This window comes from Antennarius striatus, chromosome 1 (genome assembly GCF_040054535.1).
Source record: "Antennarius striatus isolate MH-2024 chromosome 1, ASM4005453v1, whole genome shotgun sequence".
Lineage (NCBI taxonomy): Eukaryota > Metazoa > Chordata > Actinopteri > Lophiiformes > Antennariidae > Antennarius > Antennarius striatus.
In genome coordinates, this window is record NC_090776.1 from 23,521,332 (window position 1) to 23,535,140 (window position 13,809).

The window sequence follows — 13,809 nt, forward strand, 5'->3', positions numbered from 1 at the left end:
CATGTGGCTCCTCTTCAACTTGGTAAGTGTCTGACTTTTGCCAAACAAAATTTCCATCAGTCAGGAGGTGCTGATTGAACCGTGATCAATTCTTCTTCCCCCAATTCAATGCAGTACAATAGTACATACAGTACATACAGTTTGTCCCCAGCTCAAGATGCTCGCCCTCTCAAACCCCCTTACTTCACATGCATGCTGTAAAACCCATAATACAAGTCCCTCAAAAGCACTACTTTAATATTTTTGGAACTCATACTCTCAGTTTGTGAGCTTGAATTGTTTGCATGATGTTGAAAGGTGCAAAACAAAACATAAAGAGCAGCAAACCGTCCTTTTTCAGAGATTGTGTATGCTGGTGTTGTTGATGGCGTATTTGTGCAGGAGGTATATAAGCACATAAGATGAGTTAACTCCAGTTTACATCACAAATCTATCCCCTATGATTACAAAGATAATCACCCCAGTAATTGACCTGCTTTCCCAGACGACATATTGAGTGTACACAGTGAGATGCATAACTAAAAATCTCCCGTCTTTTCAAGTATCTTGCAGACTGATAGACAAACTGGTACACATCTGCAATTGAAAGGAGGATCCATTCACAATACGGCATAATTAGCACAAGCTGTGTAATAACTGCTGGTTATTTTTCCTTTGAACATATCCCTGAATGAGGTTGTGGTCTGCAGAGCATAAATAGTTGATATGAGCTCTCTCTCACATGCTCTCACATCCCTACACACACACACACTTGAATTTACATATTGTGTGAAATGAGAATGATCGTGTAGGATGCAACAAAGCCGTGTCTTGTTTTTTGTTTTTTTTTCCATTCATTTATTCTTCTTCGCGGGGTTGCTGGAGCCTATTCCAGTGGATTTGGGACACAAAACACACGCACGCACGCACGCACTCACACACACACACACACACACACACACACACACACACACACACACACACACACACACACACACACACACACACACACACACACACACACACACACACACACACACACACACACACACACACACACACACACTAATGGTTCCTGAAACACTGGTGTCTCAGTTTCTGCTCCTCTACTAAGAACACCAAAGACACTTGAGTGGACTTAGCAATGTATGGGCAAAGAAGGACTCAATGACAAATCTGGACATTGACTGACAACAGTTGACAAAGGCAACAGGGTTCCAGCCTTTTTAGACATATAATGCAGTCATGACTTGCAAAACTTATAGTGATGAAATCTCACAATCTGCCTTTCTTAGATAGGCTACTGTGTTTAAATCCAAACAGCCAGACTTGAAAGAGATTGAGGTCTAAAAGTGCTGTCACAGAGAAGGCAGTGAAGGCATTGAGCTTTTATCACGCTCTGTAAGAACAAACAACTGATGCAAACTCTCGACACCCCAGCTGGAACTTTTCTCCTGAGAGGGCTGAGATGTCAGCTGAGTAATTCATGAGTGAAACCTGTCAGGCAACCAAGCCGCTGTGAGGTATTTCTGAAGCACAACTCACAACTCACTCTCTGTAATTTGTCAGGCATGCAAGCCCCCACTCCATCCCCACCTTTACATTGATTAGAAGCCTAAGTATAATGCTGATTAAGCACTGGGCTTTAACAGTTCAATCAGGAATGTATCTGACCATAAAGATTTTGTGTGTTGTTACAGATTATGTTCTGAGAGTGTTTGACTTTGACTAGTAGTATTACTTTTAAAAGTTTAGAAACAAATATTAGAAAGTAAAAGGATGTTTTACGCTTTTGATCATCATTCAAGGCATTACAAAAGTTTCAACAGCTGCATCAAAATATCACACATACAATAGGAGTTGCATTAAAATCATTTTTAGGTTGGTTGTTAGAGTATGGCAAGATTCTGACCTCATCCCATCACTGACAACTTCGTGTCAGCTCATCAGCTGTCCATGTCAATTACATCCCCTGATCCCCCCCTAATAAAAAAACAAAACAAAAAGAAAAAACAACAAAAACAAAAATATCCTTAACTTTATAGCTGCCTTTATGTGTCCCATGGCATTCTATTAATATTATTCTGATTACCCAGGGTCAGGTCACAGCATTAGGTTTGTTTGAGTAGGATAGATGTCCCTCCGAGTGGAGGATCCTGAGGCATTCTCAGGCCACATAACATATCCTCTAATAAAAATCCTGAGGTCTCTCTAGAGAACTTCCAAAGGGAGGTGATCAAGAGGAATCATAACCAGATGTTGATTCCTTTTGACCAAAAGGAGAATTAGTTATAGTCCTCATCACATCTCTACGACTAAGCCTACAGGGGAAGCTCATTTCAGCTACTCGAAGAGCTACTCCTTGATCTCATTGTTTCTTTCACTACTAAGAGATGATGACTGTAGGCACAAGCTGGAATGCAGATGGACTGGTATATTCGGAGTCTTGCCTTAAATTTCAGCTGTCCTCATCATGATGGTCCAATACAATGCCGACATTGCTGTTGATACTGTACTAAACCATGTATACATCTCACACTCCATTTATCAATCACTGAACCAGACCCCAAAATATTTAGCTTGAAGCAGAGGGGGCAATTTGAGGAACAATTCAATAGATTTTGGTGGTGATCCAGATCATCAAAGATCCACAGTGTTCGATTGTTATGACCTTATTTAAGAGCTACAGATTCAGAGGTAAGATTTGTCTTGAAAAGAAAAGTGTGCCACAAGGAAGTGAAAGCACAGCCACACATTGCTATGTGTGCTTCTCAATAAAAATTCTTACGGAATCTATGCAAAGGGGTTTAGCTTGATATGGCCTTGTCAAATATTATTCGGTACCATTTCAAGCACCTGAACCAGAATTTGACCATGAAAAAACATTGGCTTTGTGCAATCAAACTTTGACTCTTATTTCCAAAATCTATTTGAACATAAGAGCCTTGGGCTGCTGGTTCTGACCAGCAGCAAAGACAAAAACAAGTCCTAAGCTCATCCTTTTTCTGAGAGCTTATATCTGTCCAGGGCCTGATATGTAGTAAATAAGAAACTTACAATTTATTTTCCGAGAACTTCTGAGGCCGATATGATAAGTACTAATATCACTTTGAATTAACAGGCAGCCCTAGGATCAGATTCTGCTGCTTTGGGTGAAAAAAGTCAATTGTCCTTGATGATATTTTTGCTTTTTTCTACAGATTGTGTAAGATTGATCTTTCTTTATCATTGAGTTTTTTTCCTGTTTTACGGGTATGTGTATCCAATCTGCACAACAACTTCATAAAAATACCACACACATCTCATTGAGCAGATCCAAGGTGAAATTAAATGTTCAGCTTGTTTCAATACTTTTATTTATGTTAATCTGTTATCTCTTCCCAGCATGAATCTCTGGTTTTATGAGGGTTTTATTTGGATATGATTGCTGTAGACACACGCAGCAGGATGGATATTAGAAGCCCAGCGTTAACAGTCAGCTGATAAAGCAGGAGGCTGCAATAGTATCAGAAATGTTTCCTCATGTGACTCTGATGTTTTCACCAAATGTATGTCCATGTTTTTCACAAAACAGCTGTTTAACGGCATATCTGTCAAATTTTACTGTATAAATTTTGTATTTTGAGCAGTTCATCATGATATTTGTAACATTAATTAAAAAAGAGAGTCCATCTTTTTCCCTGTTGTTTCAGAAATACACTAATAGTCCTACTGAGTGAAGAATCATCAGACCAGAGCAGCCTCCAGCTTAGCCATTGTGGTTGGTATTTTTTTCCACCTCAGCAAAAGTGATCAAGGTTGGTTTGAAGGAATATTGATGTGATAAAGGAAAGCCATTTAAAATGTTTAATACAGGAAAAAAAATAACTTCAGTGAAATTGGTGGACTTATTATTATTAATCGTCATACTTCTATAGCACCATCACATCATGCATGAACTGCATGAACTGTCTTTTCATGCACGCCATTTGTTACAACCGCTAAGGTTATGTTCATGGTCCCACTCTCCGTCCTCTTCGTGAAAATAAATTTTGCGTTCATGAAAATAAACCAAACTTTTCAAGTGTCTAGCTGTATGCCAACACCTCACTGTTACTCTAAAACCTAAAACTTTGTAAACTCATCCTCTAAAAACAATTTTTATTCCATCACTACTTTCATTCTATTCCAGTTTTGTCCAAGTTGATGTGAATGGAGTGTAAATAGTTTCTCCAGCTGCTCACCACTCCTTCAATAGCTTCATCCTCTGAAGCAATGCCAGCAACACACCACATGTTTCCCTCAATTTTGCTGCTGTGTGTGTGTCAGACACACACACGGATGCACGCACACATGCACGCACGCACCCACGCACGCAAACACACACACACACACACACACACACACACACACACACACACACACACACAACAGTTCAAAAGTGAATGATACCCATCACTACTGGCAGTTCTATCTGTGCACAGTCCTACAAAGTGCAGCCTCTGAAGGGGGGCGCTCCCCTGTGTGTATTGACAGGCAGTAAGCGGAGTTAAGTCAGGAGACGGTGGGTTAGAGAGAATATCTCCTGGGTGAGCTGACAAACATGAGAAGACATATCAGCACTATTTGTAAAAAGTCACACACAGCCCCGCAGAGGACGTTCCACCTGTCATTGCGATAAACTGTCAAACAATTGATCACTACAGAAATGAAGAGAGGGCATTGGGGTCAGTGTAAACCCTTAAGTTATTTTTGTGTATGCACGTACATGCGTGTGTGTGTGTGTGTGTGTGTGTGTGTGTGTGTGTGTGTGTATGTGTGTGTGTGTGTGTGTGTGTGTGTGTGTGTGTGTGTGTGTGTGTGTGTGTGTGTGTGTGTGTGTGAGGGAGATCATAAGATTTCTTTAATATGAACTATATACTGTACAGTAAACACCATCTACTCTCAGTGTGAGGGCAGCTTTTTAATTGTATCAATTTCAAGCTCACCAAAAGGATTTGCTTCCAAAGAACGAGCTAACCTGAAATTATCTAAAATGTAAGGGTGGCTGTTTTAAAATATGGGTCATTTTGATTGAAAAAAATTTCATTCTTTGATTTAAGTAAGACCCTCAGCTCTATATTCAGTCAATGACACTCTCAAGTAGAGGATTTATGAGACTAAAGATTCTAAATCAGCTGGTCCAAGATGAGAGAATGTTGAAACAAGACCATCAGCACTGTTGAACAAAGACCCTCAGTGTCTTATTGAAAAGCTTTAAGGAAAAGTCAGAAATTTATTCCATTCCCAGTTTTTAGTTAGAATTTTCGAAATAGTGCGAAAGAAATGTCTTATTTATATTCAGCAGGTATTTTAGCCTTTGCAGCACAAACTGGGATGATAAACAAGATTGAGTGCTGAATACAAAAGCTACATTTTGTCAGTATTACTTAAGATTTTAGAAACATTATCAGTGTAGCCCTGAGAAGTAAAAGTTCTTGACATTGGTTTTATTAAAGTATTAAACATAATCACATCACTGGAGGATGACAAATATTGGCTTTATTGATCCCTGACTTTCCATATAGAACATGAATTTCTACATGGCCCATGCAACTTCTGTGTGAAGTCATTTTTATTATTCAGGTGATTTTCAATTCATTTGCATTTCACAGAAACATCATGAGTACCTCTGCGGCTTTTCAGTACTTATTTAATATTCTATTTTATCACATTAAATGCATATGTTCAAAATTTCAACAGCTTTTATATTAGGTATGCCATCTATAGATGCTTATGGTGGGAGACACAAGTTAGACATACACAGTCTATATAAAGAGTAAAATCTGACACCTTTAATGCTCAAAAAGCCTGTATCACTTCTCCCCTTATTGAACACTAACACACTAACACATCCAAACACAGCAGAATTTAAAAGCTCTGAGGATTCCCAGTCATAATTAGCATGTTGTTGCAGCCCTGCTGCTAACATTAAAGCAAAAGAAAGCAAATTTATCTCCAAAGTTCCTTCAGATATTCGCTTTAGAATTCACATCAGAGCACATGAAGGTGTTTCCAATGCGCAGCAGCACACGGCAATCAGCACTTCCCTTCATTAGCAGACTGAAGGTCATCTGTAGTGTCATAGCTCATATGAAATTGCCTCAGCAGATTCTCAAACGAAATAAGGTGCAGCCACAGCAGCTTTCGGTTAAAAAAGTCTCAGAGGTGGTTTTATTATGACCAGATCAAAACACACCTGTACAACAATCCCGTTATTTGATCAGCGTGTGGATACGCCGCACCTGTCGGCTGGATGGTTTTGTTTGGTGTTGTATAGATGTTGAGAAACATTTCCCAGATTTGTGCTTTGCATTAGAGGAATAAGTCTTTTAAAAGAAAAACAAGAGCAAAAACAAATGTGTTGTATTAATATTTTTGCTGAGTGTTTCATCAATGACACTTGAAGAAAGAAGAGACACTTTATGAGATCATCATCTCATAATAATGAGGTCCTGATCTAGTTGTTTTGATATTATTGTTATCAATAACTCTTGGGTCTTGTCTTGTAACTGTCAGATAATTTCTCAGCACTATATGATAGTAAATAAATACTACAATGGCACTCAGTAAAGCACATACCTCTGCAATTCCAAACAGTCCTACATTTTTACTATTCATAAGGTGGAGAAATAAAACGAAATCTACAAGAGATTTTTCAGCTTGAAAGAAATTGGATTGCTGTTGAGCTGAAAGACAAGGTAAAAAATAAATAGCCAATTAAATTAACAAATTAATCTGCATTTAACGCAACATAAATAAGAAATATATCTCAAAATTTGACTGATCAAAATAATCATAGCAGATCAAGACAGGAGATATTCCCTTCTCTTAAAGTCTTTCCTGCTGAAAAGATGATGGGTGGAGGCTGAACAAAGATAAGTCTGCATTGATATGACATTTTATCAGCCAAAGCATTTAATTAGTCTTCTACTCATGATATTTGTGACTTTTACATGACATTCATCTATTATTTACAAAGACATTTGGGTCAAAAGGGTTCAACACCTCATTCCTGGTATAAAATCAATACTGAGTTGGTTCTAATTGTTCCTTCTTAGTTCTACCAGCGACAGAACCACCAGAAAAGATCAGGCTGTTAAGTTATCAGCATCAGGTCATCATATCACCTCTTCAAAGCCATCGGGAGCAGAACACAACACCAGTATGTATTGTTATTGCTGGAAGACAGATGTGATGATGCAGAGAGTAACAAACCCCAAAGAGACTACACAGATGGCTGATTGTCAGACAAGACTGAGGATTGCTTTACAACCAGCAAGTCCTACTGTGTTCTGCTGGTCTCAATATAATCTACTATGATGCTTCTAGATCTCAGGGTCTTTTATGAGAGAAGCTGTCAATGATAGTCAGCTCGTAGTAACGGCTTCATCTGAAAGCCCGAAGAGAGAAAGAAAACAAACACAACAATGGAGAGGCTGGTCAGCCAGTGAAGCGCTCCTCATTCTCACGCCTCCTCTCAGACAACAATGACAAGGGCTCTCCGTACGCTGCGGTAAAGTCAAAACAAATACAAGAGCAGCATTAAACCATCAGTAGAAGCTGCTGTGCAATGTCTGCTATTATTTAGATCCCAGAGAAGGCAAGGTCATTACTTTTAACAAGGAGCGGAGTGAGACGGACAGTCCATCTCCTGGCTCTCACCTTTAATGAATGCAGGGGGAAATGCCACAAACAAACCCACAGCGTTTTTCTTTACTATGATTGCATCACTATAAAGTACTGTAATATACAACTTAAGCCAAGGTTGCTCCAAATTATAGCACAATGGAGAAATGGACACTTGTAGACAAGAAAATTAAATTTCGGAGTGTGAACTGACAGTGGAAGGTGTCAGTTCACCTCCCGGGCACCGCCGAGGCGCCCTTGAGCAAGGTGCCGTCCCCTTTATAAGCTGCTCATTGGAGGTGCACAAAGAAGGAGCTGCCTGCTGCTCTACCTCCCTCTCATCTGCATGCCTACAGGCCCCTTGTGTGTGTTATGGACCTGTACACACACACACACACACACACACACACACACACACACACACACACACACACACACACACACACACACTAATGTATACAGGGATCACTACAGTTTTTTTTTTTTTATTTCAAAAATTTGTAATATATTCTATACTCCATGTGTAGTACAGTCGGTATTACATCTTGTATTACATTTTTATTACAGGACGTAATACATTAAACTATTGTAAGCAGTGGTTGGCTTACAATCAGAACTTTTATACTAAGATGGAGATATAAAAGTTTTTGCAGCACTCCTTTTTCCAAATGATGAAAAAATGTAATCTATCTCAGAGGACCTACTAGCAGCTCTGAAAAGCTATAAAGGCCATTTATTTAATATTTTAATGAGCTATTAATCAGTTCTTCAAACAAAGAATCAAATCTTCAGCTGTTTAAGCACATACGAAATCTGTCCCACTGAACTTGAACTATCAAATATGTTGATGCTTTTTGTAACGTAATTTAACATCAAACAGATTCATTTTCCCAGTTTTACCTCCAACAAAAAGGTGATACTTTTGCTACTGTTTCCTCTTTTTTTTTTTTTGTCAGTTAGAAGGATTACTCCAACATATATGAACAGAACAGGTAGGACCCAAGGAACAATCCCTTATCTGATCCATCATCGGGATCTGGAATGTCCAAAGTATTACTGATGTAATTCCACGATTTTTCACTAACTTCATAACTAATTCACACTGACTAAAAACAACAAAATGACATCCAAATAAGTCAAAGTCCTATTCTAGTGATTCAGAATATTTATATTTATTAGGTTCATAAAAAAATTTCACTACTATGAGATAACAAAATTACTGGCAGTGAAAATTTTTTCTTTTTTCCTTGAATCACTACCACACTAATAATGTGATTCAAAATTCTTTCTGTTATCAGGGGACTGTTGTTTTCATGTCCAATGACATAATAAGGAAGTTTGGGCTTCCTGACTGCCGTCTAGTTGTTTTCTTTGTTTGTCAACTGGATTATGCAAGAGAGGACTGGGTAGGAGAGAGAGCCCCTTATTGACGGCGGAGCACATCCAGGAATATTTAAAAACTTTCCTTTACTGTACTACTAAGATTACATTTTACAGCTCAACAAAACAAAAACAAAAAAAAACAACCACAGCCAGTTTAGCTTGCTGCTCATGGTCCAACTGTCCACAAAGTTTAATAATACAATGATGAGTAGTTTTTCAGTGTTCCTGCTGACATACAACAGAGGAACAGACACAGCTGCAAACAAATTATTGGTGCTGGTAAAAACAAACAAACAAACAAACAAACAAACACAAAAAAAACCATCTCCTTCAGAAAACTACCACTCTGTGCGGGACGACTTGGGGACGCCCTGGTCTCTTTTGTATGTAATGTGTTGCTTATCTGTTCGCCCTGAGGATTCCATTCACGATGTTTTGTAATGTTCAGCTCCATCATCCCCCGCCTCCTGTCTTCTCCCTGGTACCCACCAGGCAGAAGCACTTAAAAGTCTTTTAAGCTGCCTTTTCCTTCCTTTCCCCCTCTGCTCCATCTTTGTTGCAGGATGAATAAGAAGCTGAGAGCCGATGGGCTGCTGCCCTTAATGGCCTCGTCCTTCTATCTCCACCTCATGGACTATTTGAATTTCAAGACTGATGCGTTTCCATTGCTAGGATTGAAAATGTGGGAGCAGGGCTCAAACTTCTTGACAAAATTTATGTAATTCATCATCCTCTCTCTCTCTCTCTTTCTCCCTCTGTCTCTCTTTCACACACACATACATACCCTCACACACAGAGGGACAGACACACACACACGGACACACACCTCAACTGAGGTTCTACATCCATTGTCAAATGTGTAAAACTAAATAGAATAGGAAGTTTTTTTAGAAACCCTTCCTAAAGTACAAGCTGTGACATTTCATTGTTCCTCTTCTCATGATGCAGCATGAGAGGTTCAAGAAAAACTTCCTAATGCAAAGGCATCCAGCCACAGGCATTGACACTCCGGTACAACATGTCCTTGAGAAACAACAGCCGTTGTTCTGCCATTTATCAACACTGATTACATGTATTGATCTGACACAACATGGACGATTCCCAGTTGAAAGGGTTCAGCAGACTGGAAACACTGCAACCAGGGATCAGACGAACAATTTCACAAATCAATCTGCTTGCAGCTGTTAGTGGAGGTCAAAGTTTAACAGAATTATGTCAAATTATTTGCTAAGTATGCAATAAGATGGGGCTATATTGTATTTCGCCATACGGGGATCTTGAATGAATTATCTTTTGATGGAGATAGTAAAACAGATAAACAAAAGATAATTAAAGAAAATGTATGATATTTATCAAAACAAAACTAGATCAGTGCTCAGTAGAAGCCATTTAAGAACAGTCGTGCACATCGGCAGTCCAAGCCCTCCACTAATGTTCCACCCTGTCTTTCATGGGAAAAAATACCCCAAAATAATATACCCAGGAGCATTTAAGTAGAACCTGCACCTCATCTGGACCCACACCAGAACTAATGGGTTTCTTGTTCCTGCACAATGCATCCATTTTATAGTTTTGTGTAATCCCACTAACAAGTAAACCAACACACACATCAAACTGAAGAGAATTCAGCTGAGCATATATCGTCACCAGGACCCAGCAGTCCCTTTAAATTTCAATTCAAATTATGAACATAACCTACCTACGTTTCATGAAAATCAATCTAGCATTTCATGTGTATTGATGAGAATTTAAATATTCTGTATACATTTTTTGTAACGACAATCATTTTCATTTGCAAATGTAGTCTGACCCGCTATAGGGAGATTCACATTTTCTAAAAAATTTACATTAATATGAAAAACATAAATGAAATGGAAAATCTGACAAAAATAAAACCCCCAAATAGAAACGTCTGAAATTCAGGGACAAAAAAACTCAAAAACATGAACACATACTTTTAAAAAAAGAAAAACAGTAGAAAGGTGTTTGTTCCAATATTCCCTCAGTATTCTGCACCAAATCAGGTGTTTAATGGCTTAATGGCTGCAAGTGCCAGTGGACCGTTTGGTTAGTATGCATGGGATGGTGGCTGGCCTGGAGGAACTATTTTCTGGAGGCGTCACACTTCACTACCCTGCCCTCACAAGCCTGTTATTCTTTAAATGGTGATTGGAATTATGTTTACCATTAAAAGGCTAAGTCACAGGCTGTGGAGGGAACAGTTATTAAGATGTGACCCAGAGAGCAGGCCAAGTGTTTTCATGTGCAATAAATTCTCATTTAATGTCTCAGACTATTGCAGCCACAAAAAATTAGCAGGAACATTGAAGGCAATCTTTAACCATAATTCATTCTTCTCATCTAAGACTGACTCCACATTTAGATTTTTAGTCTCTGTAGAGCAGAAGTGACATTAAGTAGGTTAAATCTGCCCAGTATACATTGACACTTAGGTCTCAAAACATGCAATTTAATTAGTCATGTTTTTTTTCAAATGATATTTTTTCTACATTATTAAAATCATAGCAGTATTTTCAAGTGAAACAGAACAAAACTTCAAATTCCAAAACAAGAAGTGCTTCAGTGTGATTCCAACACACTGAGACTGTGACTGCAGCTGTCACTCACATTTACTGTTAGCACTCTGAGATAAATAGAGATAGTTATTTTTGTTATTTTGCACTTTCCCAAACATTCCTGGTCCTGGAATGAATCTTCTACTAAATTGTTGACCCACAGCCACATCACCACAACCACCCACACAGCATCATCTCAAAAGTAAAGCACATTTAATTAAGGTAAGAGCTCAGGAGTCGTCAAAAGCTGCATTAGTATTATTGTGATTTGTGACAAATGTCTCTGTAACATATGGCGCAGCACATTCCCAACTACAGCAGCACAATAAATGGAGCTGCATAAGAACAGAACACAAAGTGGAATAACATTACTCACAAGGCCAGGTCAGTTCTTTCTACATGAATCAGGGTGCTCATGGAATTTCACCCTCATATGTTCAAGCAACTAAATAAGTAGTAATATTCAAAGCGGAACCTCCATCCATGGATGGATGGATGGAGGTTTAATGGAGGTTTAATGGAGGCTTAATCCATCATTCTGTTACATACTGACTGAGTCACTGGATGAAAGGAGGTATTTGTTGTTCATTCAAATACAAATTCTCTGAAGACACTACAGTCTCATCTCCACACCTGTATGGGAGACAGACACTGCTTGCGTTTGCCTTGCTCAAGCTCGCCATCTGGTGCGAACACTGCGTTACTCCCGATGTGAAATCCGCATGCTGGGATGCCTCAGGGGAATCAATGGAAATACAACAGCAGTGACCCATCTCAATAACACCATACCCTTAGATCAAACCTGTCTCATACAATACAGTTGTTTGCAAGAAATTGAGAATTGCATAAATATGAATAAAATACAAATTTTTTGGATGGAAACAAACTTTTATTCTAGAAAGACTCATTCTAATGTTTTAAATACAGTAGCATCAGTGATAAAGTAAACGTGAATGCAAGTATGTGATGTTGGGACTGGAAATAATTATATGGAATACTTCAGCTACTACCAGTCTTTGCCAAAATTGGAAGCATTCATGTACTGTAGCTGAAGTTTCAGAATGTGCAGATGTGCAGATTATTTTGCTAAAACAAATGCGATGCTATTACTTTCCACTTTCCACTACGTTTATTATTATTGTGAGGAGTATTATAATCGCATCAACTTCAGCTGTCTAGCACAGAGCTAACAACTCAGGCAATGTGTTTAAAATAATTCAAGTGATAATGGATCATGTGTGGACAATGATAATAAACGAATTTATATATATATATATATATATATATAATATAATATATATTATATATATAATATATATATAATATATATATATGTAAATATAAATTAATTTTGTTAGAGATACAGTATTCTGTGTACGTGAATCATTACCAAAACAAGGTAGTCAACAGCTTTAGCGCTTACCTGCAGGAGGGATGCGTCCTAATTAAAGTTCATTTTTGTGGAACATACGCAAATAAATATATAATTAGAAAAGCGTTCAAATATATTACACAGCCTGATAATTTACAAACTTTCTAAAACAATGTCGATCTGGATACACGAATAAAGTCCTCAGCATCCGTGTCGGAAGCAGTGGCCAACTTGAGCTCAGTCTCCTGTCTCTGATGGTGCTGCGCTGCGGCTTCGCTTCGGAACACAGCCAAAGAGCAGCGGAGGCATCGAGAGAATAACCCCGCCTTATCGCCTTTTTCGTTTTTCACAGAAAAAAAAAAAAAAAAAAAAAAAAACAGCCCCTGAATGTTTGACTGTAACTGTTCAGCACATTACTCATTAGTCACACTACCATGACGGAAACTGTTCAGTCATAAGTTTTTATTGCCGCAAAATAGCAAAAAAATAAAATAGATGGTTGAAACCACCACTGTCAATACCAAATGCAAACTAGACAGTAACATGTTTTTTCTTCTCACCTCCCTCATTCTTGTGTACTCATAAAGGCTTGTGACTTGTATTAGCTGTTGTGCTTATAGAAAGTGTGTTGTTTGGCTTTCTCGTAATTAACTCATAAATACTCGTATATATTCTGACCACAAGAACTCTATTGAGCTCTCCAGTTATTGAATGAAGGATTACACCATCTAGAATTTTAGGGCGTTGTGGCTTTTATATTTTTCTAACTTTACAACCCTATAGAAACAACGCTCCAGAACTATTATTACACTGTACACATTTCGTTCAAAGTACTGATTATCCTAAATGTCC

At 38.3% G+C, this 13,809-nt stretch overlaps 1 protein-coding gene across 2 annotated transcripts in view; it reads right to left on the bottom strand.

Annotated features, from left to right (window-relative positions):
• Positions 1 to 13,536, bottom strand: part of LOC137593600 (multiple epidermal growth factor-like domains protein 11) — a 118,736-nt gene extending 105,200 nt beyond the window's left edge. For both annotated transcript variants that reach the window (XM_068312481.1, XM_068312472.1), the window contains exon 1: positions 13,009 to 13,536. The gene's annotated coding sequence lies outside the window, so the exon portion shown is untranslated. The remainder of the gene's footprint in view (positions 1 to 13,008) is intronic.
• Between the last annotated feature and the right edge of the window lie 273 nt (positions 13,537 to 13,809).